The sequence below is a fragment of the Numida meleagris genome, chromosome 14 (assembly GCF_002078875.1).
Source record: "Numida meleagris isolate 19003 breed g44 Domestic line chromosome 14, NumMel1.0, whole genome shotgun sequence".
Lineage (NCBI taxonomy): Eukaryota > Metazoa > Chordata > Aves > Galliformes > Numididae > Numida > Numida meleagris.
Genome location: NC_034422.1, coordinates 11,096,895 through 11,108,461, shown reverse-complemented (window position 1 = coordinate 11,108,461; position 11,567 = coordinate 11,096,895). Strand labels below are relative to the sequence as shown.

The 11,567-nt window shown below is 45.7% G+C and overlaps 2 long non-coding RNA genes across 2 annotated transcripts; both read left to right on the top strand.

Moving 5' to 3' along the window:
- On the top strand, nucleotides 3-2,621 carry LOC110406540. The gene is made up of 3 exons (XR_002443494.1): nucleotides 3-116; nucleotides 439-561; nucleotides 2,394-2,621. It is a non-coding gene; the product is annotated as an uncharacterized LOC110406540 (long non-coding RNA).
- Nucleotides 3,757-10,732, top strand: LOC110406613. The gene is made up of 3 exons (XR_002443522.1): nucleotides 3,757-3,943; nucleotides 4,546-6,287; nucleotides 7,172-10,732. It is a non-coding gene; the product is annotated as an uncharacterized LOC110406613 (long non-coding RNA).

The window sequence follows — 11,567 nt, the reverse complement described above, 5'->3', positions numbered from 1 at the left end:
AGAGAAGAGAAGAGAAGAGAAGAGAAGAGAAGAGAAGAGAAGAGAAGAGAAGAGAAGAGAAGAGAAGAGAAGAGAAGAGAAGAGAAGAGAAGAGAAGAATCCAGTGTGCTAGCTAGGTAAAATGAATTGAGGCCAGATTGATCCTCAAAAATAGCTGTTTTTCTACCAAGGCCAGAGCTGCCTACCCATGACAGTACTGCTTAGCTGGAAGATTACTTTCCTTCTGCTTGAGTGATTGTGTATGTTTTTATGGAGAGCACTCACCCATTAGAGATATTTACTTATGGAAACCATCTCCTAATGCCTGGGGATTGCAGACAGTTGTGCTTCCTGGCTGATATATTTGCTTTGTGCTGATTAAGTTCCGCCTCTAAGGAACGCAGGGTAATCGGTGGCCTCCTCATCTCACGAGAACAATTTTCGTCTTTCCTGATGCAGGCAGAGAAGTGAGGAACACTGGTGTCAGGTTAATGATGTCCCAGCAAGGCGAGAGACGTCTGGATAATTGGTGGCATTTGTCGCAAGGGAGGTGTCATCTCCTTCCTTCCGCAGGAATGGCTGGTGAGGGTAATTAGCAAGCATTATTGCATAGATGTTGGAAACTGTTCACCAGTTAGCACCTACGTCTCCCGCGTGCTGCTAGCCAGAGCTTCTCCCAAACATCTGCTGAACAGGGAACGGGCATAGGGCTGCTTGATTCTATTTGTTATGTATATTGACCTCCTTCACTGTAGCCCTCCTGCTTCTTAAGCCACGCTGGTTAATCAGAGCCATCTGGGGCCTTTGTAAAGACTCCCATCATTTGTATGAATTACAGGCATGGGTTAATTGAGGGTGTATTTACTTCGTGCTGACAGAGGCTGGTGCTCACGCTGCTTTCGGGGGTGGCAGTTAATTTCAGTCCCATCTGATGGCAGCAGAAGTGCCAGGTAAGCAGACAATTTCTGCTGCTGATGAGAAATACCTATAGCCCCCAGTTGGTGTTGACTAAGTGGAAATGCACTTGCCTTGTGTTAATTAACTAATTCCCACCATTCCTGGGCAGTACTGGTTAATCAGAAGTATTTCAGTGAATATCATGACTCAACCCAGCCAATCAACAGGGAGTGTAGAGCATGGAGGTTTAATGGAAGCACATTTAACATTTGCTGATTAATTTCTGTGATTCTGTGATGACAGTAGCTCGCTTGAGACATTTTTCTCCTGGTTAGTTATTAGTGTCATACAGTAATGCAGTGTGCAGTGGTGCTGAACTAACAGCATATTTGCTGCCTGTGATCTAATTCCAATAATTCCTGCAGGATGCCACTGAATCAGAAGCATTTTTGCCAGTACCACCTCTCATCATTTCTCGGGCACTGGGGATGATCAGGGTGAACTAACTCCCCTAAACCCACAAGTAGCAAAGTGCATTTTGCTCCAGAGGAACACTCAGTTTTGGTGGCTGGGGGACCCACTTGTCTGAGGGCAGAACACTCATCAGCCCCAGGACACCCCCTGGGAAGCACAGTGATCTCTGTTCCTCTTTCCTCCCATCCCTACAGCTGCCATATGTCCATCCTTTTCCACCCTCCTTGAAGTCAATCAGGTACAAATGTTCTTTACAATGCGTAATTCAGACATTTGCATGAAATGGGGGATTTGGCTGTTAAGCACAATTAGGCTTGTCTTATGCTGATTAATTTTCTTAATTTCTAGGTAATGAGATTTATTAGTTGCATTTCTACCCAATGGTTCCTGCCATTATTTATGTCTGGGGTGCTGACTGTCAGTTGGTGCTATATATCTCAAGCTGCTCCAGTCCTGTGCCCTACAGAAGACATTTGCTCCTTTGGAGACCTTTGTGCACATGGTGCCTTTCCCTGTAATGGTGGTTGAGGAGGAGAGGATTTGTCATTGGCTGATTAATTCCCAGCATCCCTGGGAATTCCAGACGATGTCTCTTCTTAATCTACCCAATTCCCAGCACCTGAAAGGACGTGGTTGTTATTGGAAGCCCACTTTATTGTTCTCTGGTTGGCTGACGTAGAGCATGCTGGAAGGACCAGCAATTTTCTGAAGGGTAAATTATGCCAGGGTGGCTATGTGAAGTGAAATACATTTAACTTATAGTGATAAACACCATCCTCTCTACAAGGGGTCAGGATCTCTATTTTCACTCTAGATAAAGAACTCTCCTTATTCCTGGCAATTTTGAGCAATGAGCCACACTTACCTTCCTGTGGCAATTTCTCAATTTTCTAATTCCATGAAGACGTTTTTCCCTTGGCTCATATTCCTTAGCCTAGTGCATCATGGGTAACAATGGGTAAGCAAAGACATGGGTGGATTTTAGAATGAATTTTCCTTTGGCTCTAGGTAGTGTGGATTAACCAGTGATGTTTTCCTATTAGTTCCCGCTAACAGGGCATTAATCTTGGATGACAACCCTTCACCATCCATTGGTAACACTGAGTGGCCATCCAACCAACTTCCATCCTTAGTAGACTGCTGTGGGAAGGTTGGATGTTAGGAATCATTTCTTCTCAGAAAGAGTGGTGATGCGTTGGCACAGGCTGCTGAGGGAGCTGGTGGAGCCACCATCCCTGGAGGTGTTGGAGGAACGTGGAGATGCAGCACTGAGGGACATGGTGAGTGGCATGGTGAGGGTCGGTTGGGGTCGGGATTGGGGATCTTAGTGATCTTTCCCAACTCCAGTGATTCTGTGGTTCTAAGTGAGGCCTACTCAGTGAATCCTTATTAATTTCATTGTGGCAAATGCAAAACCATTTTTTTCTAATAATCTCCCAAGACATTTTGGGAAAAACAAAGCACCCTCCTCTCCAGCCTCATGAGAGCCACTTGGATCCAGGCGAGCTGCAAGATTTCCTTGCCTATCCCCAAACCCGTGAAGAGGTGTCCCATGCAGGCAGTACCCAAAATGCTCAAACGTCTTCTGAATGACTACTTGGAGCATGTTTACATCTTGTTGCATTTACTGGTGGCCTTTAGCAAGCACAGTTTTGGAAGTGAGCCTCACGGAGAAGGCATAGACTCGTGTGTCTCTCCAGCCACAGATTTTGTGTTGGGTGTGGGGCTGATTGTGGCTGCCCCTACATCCGAAATGTCGACTCATCCATTGGGAAAAGAGAATTGAGGAGGAAGAAAGAGAAAAAGAAACCTCCAACCACCCAAGGGGTACAAAGGAAAGATGTTTGGGTGACAGGAGAAAACTGGATAGAAAAGTAAAGAACAGAAGAAAAATGAGATAAATCCACTGCCATGTTGTTCCACCAGAGGGATTACATGTAAAAAAATAAAAAAGATGAAAAATGATGGGAAAGAAATGAGAAAAAGGAGAAACAATGTTTGCCACCATTTTATCCAGCAGGGGAAAGATGGTAAGAAATGAGATAAGGGCTGGTGCTGGCTTGTTGCTCTTAGGGAAAGTGACACACAAGGAGCAGGGAACAAACACTGCTTTTTGGGACAAAATGGGGAAAAGTCCATTGATGCTGCCCCAAGAAAAAGTGAAGAAAAATAAGGGAAAATTAGGAGGCAGAAGGAAAAAAAAAACAGGGAAGACCACATGCTTCACTGAAGAAAAAAACAACAAAATATTATAAGGTTAGGAAGAAAAGAAAGAAAATCATTTAGAGACTCTATGGAAATAAGAAAAAAATACACTTCCTTCTAAATTTTCTTTGATAAAAGCAAGAAGATGGAACAAAATAAGGGGAAAAAATAAGGTTTTTTTTTTTTCATTAGGTGTAAATGATATCAGAGAATCCAAGGGAAGAAAAAAAAGATGAATAGAAACACATACTAAATACTTCCGATGAAAACAAGGAACTGCCAGTAAATGGAGAAGAAATGAAACAGGAAAGGAGGTGCTATCTGACCTTCCTGGAGAGAAAGGAGAGCTAGAAAATGCAGATGAAAAACTTGTCTTCCCCACCAGTGGGTGAGATAATGAGAGCTGCATGTGTATCCCCTCCTCCTTGTGAGACCATCAAAAATTCAAAATGAGGATCCCATCATGGCAGAACAGCTCTGAACCCTCCACCCACAGCAGGGCTATGGTGGGGGATGTGGAGCCCCATCTAATCATGCAAATAAAACTTGTAGAGCATTGGTTTAGGAAGGCAGAGACATTCAGTCCTGCCCTGCTCCCCATGCGTAAAGGAGATGGGCACCTTCCATTGACTACTATTTATGCTGCTTATTCTCTTGGCTTGTCCTAACCCCTCTTGAAAATGGTTTGTGTTTAACAGTTTTGCAGTCAAACACGGGGCTCTGGGCCATAGAAATGCTCTTTAGGGCTCAAGAGAATGGGAATAATGGTTGCCATCACATGAAGAGCCTTATCTCTTAGTATTCCAATGCGTTTTTCCCCATCTTTCAGCAACTTTAATAGAAATGCTGAAACGATTTTCAAGAGTTATTTTTATGATAGGTGAAAGCTAGTAATAACCTGACACCGGATGGGTTTCATGCTCGCTGTGCAATAAGGATTTCTTTATCCTGCTCAGCACTGCACTTCATACTTTGCTTTACGTTTTACAGAGTGCAAAGAGCCCCTGAACCTGCAGACAAGAGCCTCTCTCAGCCCAGTAACTCAGGATTTATGCAGCTGTGACTGTTAAGAAGATCTTGCATGACTCCCTGCGCAGTAAAACCCTGCTCTTGTCGAGCCCACCGGCATTTCTTCAACCCAGACTGCTCCTGCAGGATCCAGGGTATGGGAAGAGGATGAGTGAGAGGAAGCCACACAGACGTGGCCAATCCTCAGAACAGAGTCCTGTGGCCTTCTGCTGCCCATGGCCATGCACACAGCATCCTCCTTGCTTGACATCAGCAGACTACAAGCGAGCTGGGAATCCAACCCAGGGCATCTGGTCTTTTTGCCATTAATGGATATAGATCAGTTGCAATGGTCATTTTGAATAGGTCCTTTCCTTACCCCCAAAATAAGCTTATTAGGAAGCTCTCCCTTTTACATAGCCCCCATTAGAGACAAATCCCACTCCCTGGTGACTGAGGTAAATAAACCCAAGCAACCTCTGCAGCAAAGCCATCACCCACTAGATGGCAAGTTTGCTCCATCCAACGCCATGCTCAGCACTGCTCATCTGCAGAGAGCGCGGAAAACCGCAGATGCGTTAAAAAAAATAGTCAGCAGGTCCTATTTACTGAGAGACTCACAGACTTTTCAGCCTCAAAACCAACGGGATATAGAGTTATATCAAGTCTATAAGCCAAAGAGGCAAATGTAGGAGCAGCTGGGCTTTGCGTTAGAGGGGTGCGTCAGAGGCAGGTTAGCAGGGAGGGATGGACCGCTTCCTTCTGGGACACAACAAACTGTACTGTTCAATACGAAACCATGGCTGAGTGTATCTCGAGTGTGGCAGTGCTTCCTTCCCCTCGGAGGCCGCTGTTTCCAAAGTACTACCTTTTTGGTTCATCATCCGATAGCGGGGAGCACGCTGACCTCTGTCAAAGCATGGAAGACCTAACATGGAGAAATAGGAACAGACAAGGTTTGAATCCTGCAGGACATTTCCCATGTGCCGTCTGTAGGATCTGAACCTTGGATCTACCACCCAAAAGCCAACCCGTGGACTTGGGCTTGTATGTAGCCCCACAAAGGGGGAACAAGACACAGCTCCCCTTCCTCACTACTATTTCCATTAGCTCTGCTGCTTACGAATCACAATCCTCATTGACACTCATGGATTGCTTGCAAGACTGCTGTCTTGTGCTCTGCATGGAGTAACTTGGTCCTCTGGAGCACAGGGAGGAAAGTATTAAAAAGGCAGTAGCACCTTTCGTATGTGATGATAGGGTGACCAGAATGCTAATGCAGTGGGAAATTGTTCTCATATATATGAACTGCCTGTAATAGAGAAGCAAATCCACTTTTTGCTAGATACAAATTCCACTGAACTGTTCAAAGCCTAACTGAAATATTTGTAGAGTCTGTAATTGAATTAGAGCTGATGGAGAAAGGCTGTGGCTCCGAGCTCTGTGGAGCTGGAGGGATCTGCAGCCTTGGGCCAGGTGGAGGAGACTGGGAGAGCACAGCTGAGGCTCTTAAAGGAGGAGAGAAGGAGAGAGAACATAGAGCTGCCTGGTAGAGGGAAGGTGATGTGCTGCTGCAGGACCAGAGGGCAGGTAACTGCAGTGTGGGCATGACCAGTGGTGCTGGTCTAACCAAGTGGGAATGCAACAGGCAGCAATCAAGGGTTTCAACAACTACCAGCCAAGAGCTAAGGAAGGGGATGTATCCTGTCTCTGATGGTGACAAGGTGGGTACTGGTGGTCCTGATGAGGACTTTTTGCTCTGTGACACCAGTAGGGTAGATTTGGGTATGGGGAGAAGGGAAAAAAGCAGCAGTGCATCTAGTTTGGAAGCTGCTTGGTATCTTGGTGTTTGCTGAGGTCTTTCTAAGGTCAGCCCCTTTGTGTAAGGCAGTGTCTTTAGGTGGGTGGTGGGAGCACTGCATTTTGGGGAACAGGGACAAGATACATGAAAAGGCAAGGAAGAGGAGGAAGGCTTTGTATGTGCAAATTGACTCCCCAGTGCAAGGAACCAGGCATTTCTTTTTTTCCAGCACATATGCTGAAGCCACACAGGGACCACACTCAGCTTTGCTCTGGTTCTGGAGCACCTGGCTGAGGCATCCAAAGCTGTCATCTGCTCACCATATTCATGCTGCATGGTGCTTATCTCTCAAGACTCTTTAATACATGTCTGATCACCTTGGTGTCTTTCATGTGTTGTACCTATCTAAAGGGTTGGTAGTCTTCCCCTGTGGGATCCATGCTGACCTGCAGGTGACGGTTGGTGTCAGGGTGGGGAAGGCAGGCCACAGTAGAGGCCAGCAGCAGAAAAGAGCATCTGGCAGCCATACAACTAGAGGCTCTGGATCCTCTCTCAGGAGAAGAGCTCAGCCATGAGGACCAGGGGAACACTGCGAGCAGCCCCCACCACTCTACCACAAGACTGTCAATGGACAGTCACCATCAGCCACGTGCTACCAATTTTGTCCTTGAAAATCTGAAGTTTGCTGTTTCTGGGATGAGAGGCAGCTTCCCAAAGCATCACTCACGCTGCCGCAAGGGTCACTCATTCCACCACTGCCCACCGCTAGCTCAGACATTGCATGCTAATGGTATTTTCTTTCTCAAGTGTACTCTAGGACCAGCTAATAACCTAGGTGCAGAAGCACCTGGTGAAGAGGAGAAGAGTGTAGCAGAGAAGCTGAGCAAATGTTCTTCATCTGTGTGGAGGAGCTTACTGGAGTCCTCAGCCCGGAACATTTCTTTACGGGGGATGAGTCAGAAAATGTGTCTCAAAGTGATGCTTCAGTAGATGAAGTTATAAAGCACCTCGACAAAACAAACGGTACCAGTTTAGCAGCAACGAGTGGTTTTCAGTCAAGAGCTCTGAAGGAATTCAAGGATGAAATAGCTGAACTATTAACTGCATTAAGCCTACTGTGAAACCTCTTACTTAAAATATTCTCGCTATAGGGGGCAAGAAAGCAGTGAGACCTTGCATTTAAAAAATGCTTTTGAGCAGATCCAGGAAGAGTAGATTATTAATACCGATGCCTAAATGAGGTGAAACTGTAGTATGGAAGGGAATTAGGGAGCGTGTTAGTGAGATTTGATTTATGGGAAAAGTCAACTAGGCTTTTGTGAATGGAAGGACTACCTGAAGGGTCAGCAAGGGATCTTGTATAAAAATGCTGAGAAAAGCATGGTGTGGTCTGCTCGAGTTTCTGAAAGAGTTTAACAAATTCCTTGTTCAAAGGATCTTAAAGAAACTTTACAGGAGCTCTGAGTTCCTATGAGAAGGAAGGTGCTCCCATAGGTAAGTCTAGGCCAAGGCTAGGAGTCAAAGGGAAGGAGACACTGGTCAGCCCTCGTGGTGAAGAGCCCCACAAGGCTTAACCTTGGTGATGACTGTAAACTCCAGCTCCAGGCTGGACCCACAACTGAAACATGAATCAAGATGAAAACAGAGTCCCACATGGTGACTCCAGCCAGTTTGAGTTTCACTTGCAGGTGAATCTGGGTGTTTTACAAGGTGGGGTTCTGTTCTGTTTGTTCCCAGTATTCAATTTTCTTATTTTTTGACCACAGCAGAGAACTGAACTGACTCCAGCTCTTACTCCTGAGTGGTATTTTTTCAGAGCTCATTATAGTGTATCTGATTTGTTCTCCCCATGTGCGTCACTTTGCATTTATCTGTATTGAATTCTGTCTTCTATTTTGTCACCCGCTCTCTCAATATTATGAGATCCTCTGGTTTAATTTGATGTCCCTTCTCCCTATGCAGGGAGAGAAATGGAAAAACTTGGCCCTATGCATCCTCTCAGGGTTCTCGTGAGTTTGTCTTCTTTCACATGTCCATTAAGACAATCCCTTCTCTATGCTGAAGGGTCCTGTCCTACAGTTTTCCTCATACAAAAGCCATTCCAGACCTTCCATCACCCTCTTGTCCCCCCCTTGTACCCAAGTATATGAGATGAGGGGTCTGAAGCCACAGTATGACTGAACCAATGATTTATACAGCACTGGAACTGTGTTTTCCATTGATCAGGTAATTTACCATTCTCTACGAGCTCTTCACTGAGGCTGCACACCATGTGTTACCGACACAGATGGCCCATTTGACAGTTTAGATACGGTCTTACAAATGGCCTTCCTCCACCTTTGCTTAGTTCTGGAGTCCTCTTGTCATAATGAGTCACTGGAGTGCTCCTCTCCCAGATCTGCTTGGTGATTGCCTCCCTGTGATTTACAGGTCAACCTCAGCTGTTCCTACCTGACATCCAAAGAGCTATGCCCCATCTCCCTCCCCTTGCACTCGTAATTTCATAACATTTGCCTTCCATTCCTCTTCCAAAACCACTTTGCAGGATTGTCTGCTCTGTTGCTTTGCTCCTGCTTGGGAAGTAGGCTGATTTCATTAGTAATTTGGCCAACTTCTACGGAGCAAGCATGATGTACTAAATCATGGTCATGGTTGCACTAGAAAAGAACGATGCCTGCATGTTCTGACTCAGGCTGTCTTTCATTGGACCCAATGATGCTGTAGGTTGAGCTGCTTTATTTGATTCCTGATGGGTTAGCTCCTTTATAACACCTTAGTGGTCATTTGCTGCAGGACATGGGTTCTCAATGGAGGTCAGAGGAGATTACTGCTGAGCACATTGCTCTGAACAGAAGCAGGGCTATGTGTGCAGACTCGAAAGAGGAGCACTGGTGATGCAATTAGGAATAAAGCTCAAATAGGTATTATTGTGAGACATGAAAGTAGCTCTGTTGGGACAGAACACTTTCTCTTTCTTTAGAAAGTGGATGCCTGACCTCTGTTTCCATCCACAAGGTGTTTTGTACTGTTTTTCCATTGAGATATTAACAGCTCCTTTGAAATCATTGAACTGAATGGTTCTATACCAAGTGACAAATTACCTGTAAAAGATCTCACTGAAAGCTTCTTCCCGAGTTAAAGAATTGATTTCCAGATATCTCAGCACTTCTTCCATCTTCTCAAAGACAGCACTTCTCCAGGACTCCTTGCTCTCTGAGATGCTCAAGAATACTGATAACAAGGGAGTACATCGCATCCATGCACACGGGCAGCAGTGTAAGGGGAGTGTGCTTCCCGGCTGTCATTATTTCATTCATCTCACATGCTCAGGACCAGGACTGGTCACAGCTGGCATCCTTTCAGCCATGGTGCATCACACCACAGTGGTCTGTGTATCAAGAGCTGGATGCCAGTAAGGGAGAGAGAGAGAGAGAGCGCCCTTCAGGTCATCTGTGCATCCAGCTCCTTGTCCACGTTTGAAATAGATTTGAAGTGACATAACTAACCCTGAAACAAAAGGTGTCCACTCTTCAAAGCGATGTCTGAAGCTCTCATCTGGATGATTACTGATGGCATGCACGGTGAACAGAGTGCTAAAGGAGCCGAGTGAAATAGAAGCAAAAGCTTTTTTTCTTAGTTTTTATTTTTTTATTTAATATATGTATGCATGAAGCCTCCTCCTTGTAAGAACCAGGAATACTTTCAGATGAAGCCCTCTGGCTCTGATCTGCCTTCGGGACTGCTTGATTTATGGTGCTTCATGTGAGCTTCTGACAGAGCTTCAGTTGGCTGCATGCACCCTCTCTTTGAGATGTGATCAAAAATGCACATTTGAACCTGTGCAACCATCCGTATCAGCGCTAATAACTGCAATAGGTGAAGCCTGCAGGGTGACTTTGGGCTGAAGTTTTTCTCCTTGCAAATCAAGCATGCAAACAGCCTGGTGCTGACTCTGCTCATTGCTGTAAGTTTGCTTCTGCACCAAGTGCTGGGTTTGGACCGTGATGTTTTTGCGATGGTGCACGTGCAAACTCCATCTCTGGCCACCTCAGTTCTCAATGTTGTTAACTTGTAGGAGGTATTCAGATAAACCTCCTGTCTCAGGGCATCTAGAAGCCTGCCCTGGCTTCCTTTGCCTTTGCCTTGTCTCTGCTTAAGCAGAGACCTGAGTTAAGACTTACAAGATCGTGGAAGTGCTCCTCTCCCCTGCTTCAGAGCACTTGCTGTGCTGCCCTTTTTGCTGTGATCTCATCACTAATTGCATAGGTGGATGTCATTCACCCACCAGGTGAGCAAGGGTAGCACTACTATGTGTATATCATATTCAAATAGCAGATGAGAATGATGTTTTTGTTTTTAAAAAAGCAATTTTCCCTACCTTTTACTTTTTATTTTTTTTTTAGAAATAGGAAAAGTTAACAGAAAAAAATGGAAATGGTGGAAAAAATCCAACAAACCCTGGGTATTCAAACAAAAACGTACCCAATAAAATAAACTATGTCTTAGCTTTTATGCTAAAGCCATCTCCTGTTCCTCTGCTCCTTAGGCTTGCCTCTGAACGTGGCTCTGTGCTGGTCCCCAGCTCTTTGCCAGCAGTTCCCTGCACTCTGCTCTGCACTGTGTGAGATCTGCTCCATCTCTGTGAGCCACACAGTGGGGCTGTTATCCCACCTGATGCAGGGATGGCTGGGGCTGGTTGGGATCCTCCTGCAGCTGCAGTTTGTGGCAAGTGCATCTCTCTCATTTGCAGCTTTTTTGATCCCCTCGAGGTGGCTGAGGAGCCTGGCTGTGTTCCTGTGTCCCTTTGCATTGTAGTCATTGGTTGAAGTTCTGCTCAGTGTCCCCATCTGTGGTGGAGCTATTCATGATGTGGGTGAACTGTTTTTAGAGTGTGGCTCCAGTGAAGAGCATCTTCAAACAGCCTTGGGACATCACCTGGTGCACTGACTTGGGCTTGGAGGAGCCCAGCTCCTTGGGGCTGCATCCTGTTTCATGGATGGTGCTGGTGCACCACCCTTCTGTGCAGCTCATCAGCAAACCTTGGTAGCCTGTCCATGCTGCTCACTTCTTTCCAGGCTTTGCAAGGCATCATAGAATCATTAAGGTTGGAAAAGACCTCTAAGATTCCCAAGTCCAACCCTGACTCATCCCCACCATGCTCACTGACCATGTCCCTCAGTGCCACTTCTGCACGTTTCTTGAA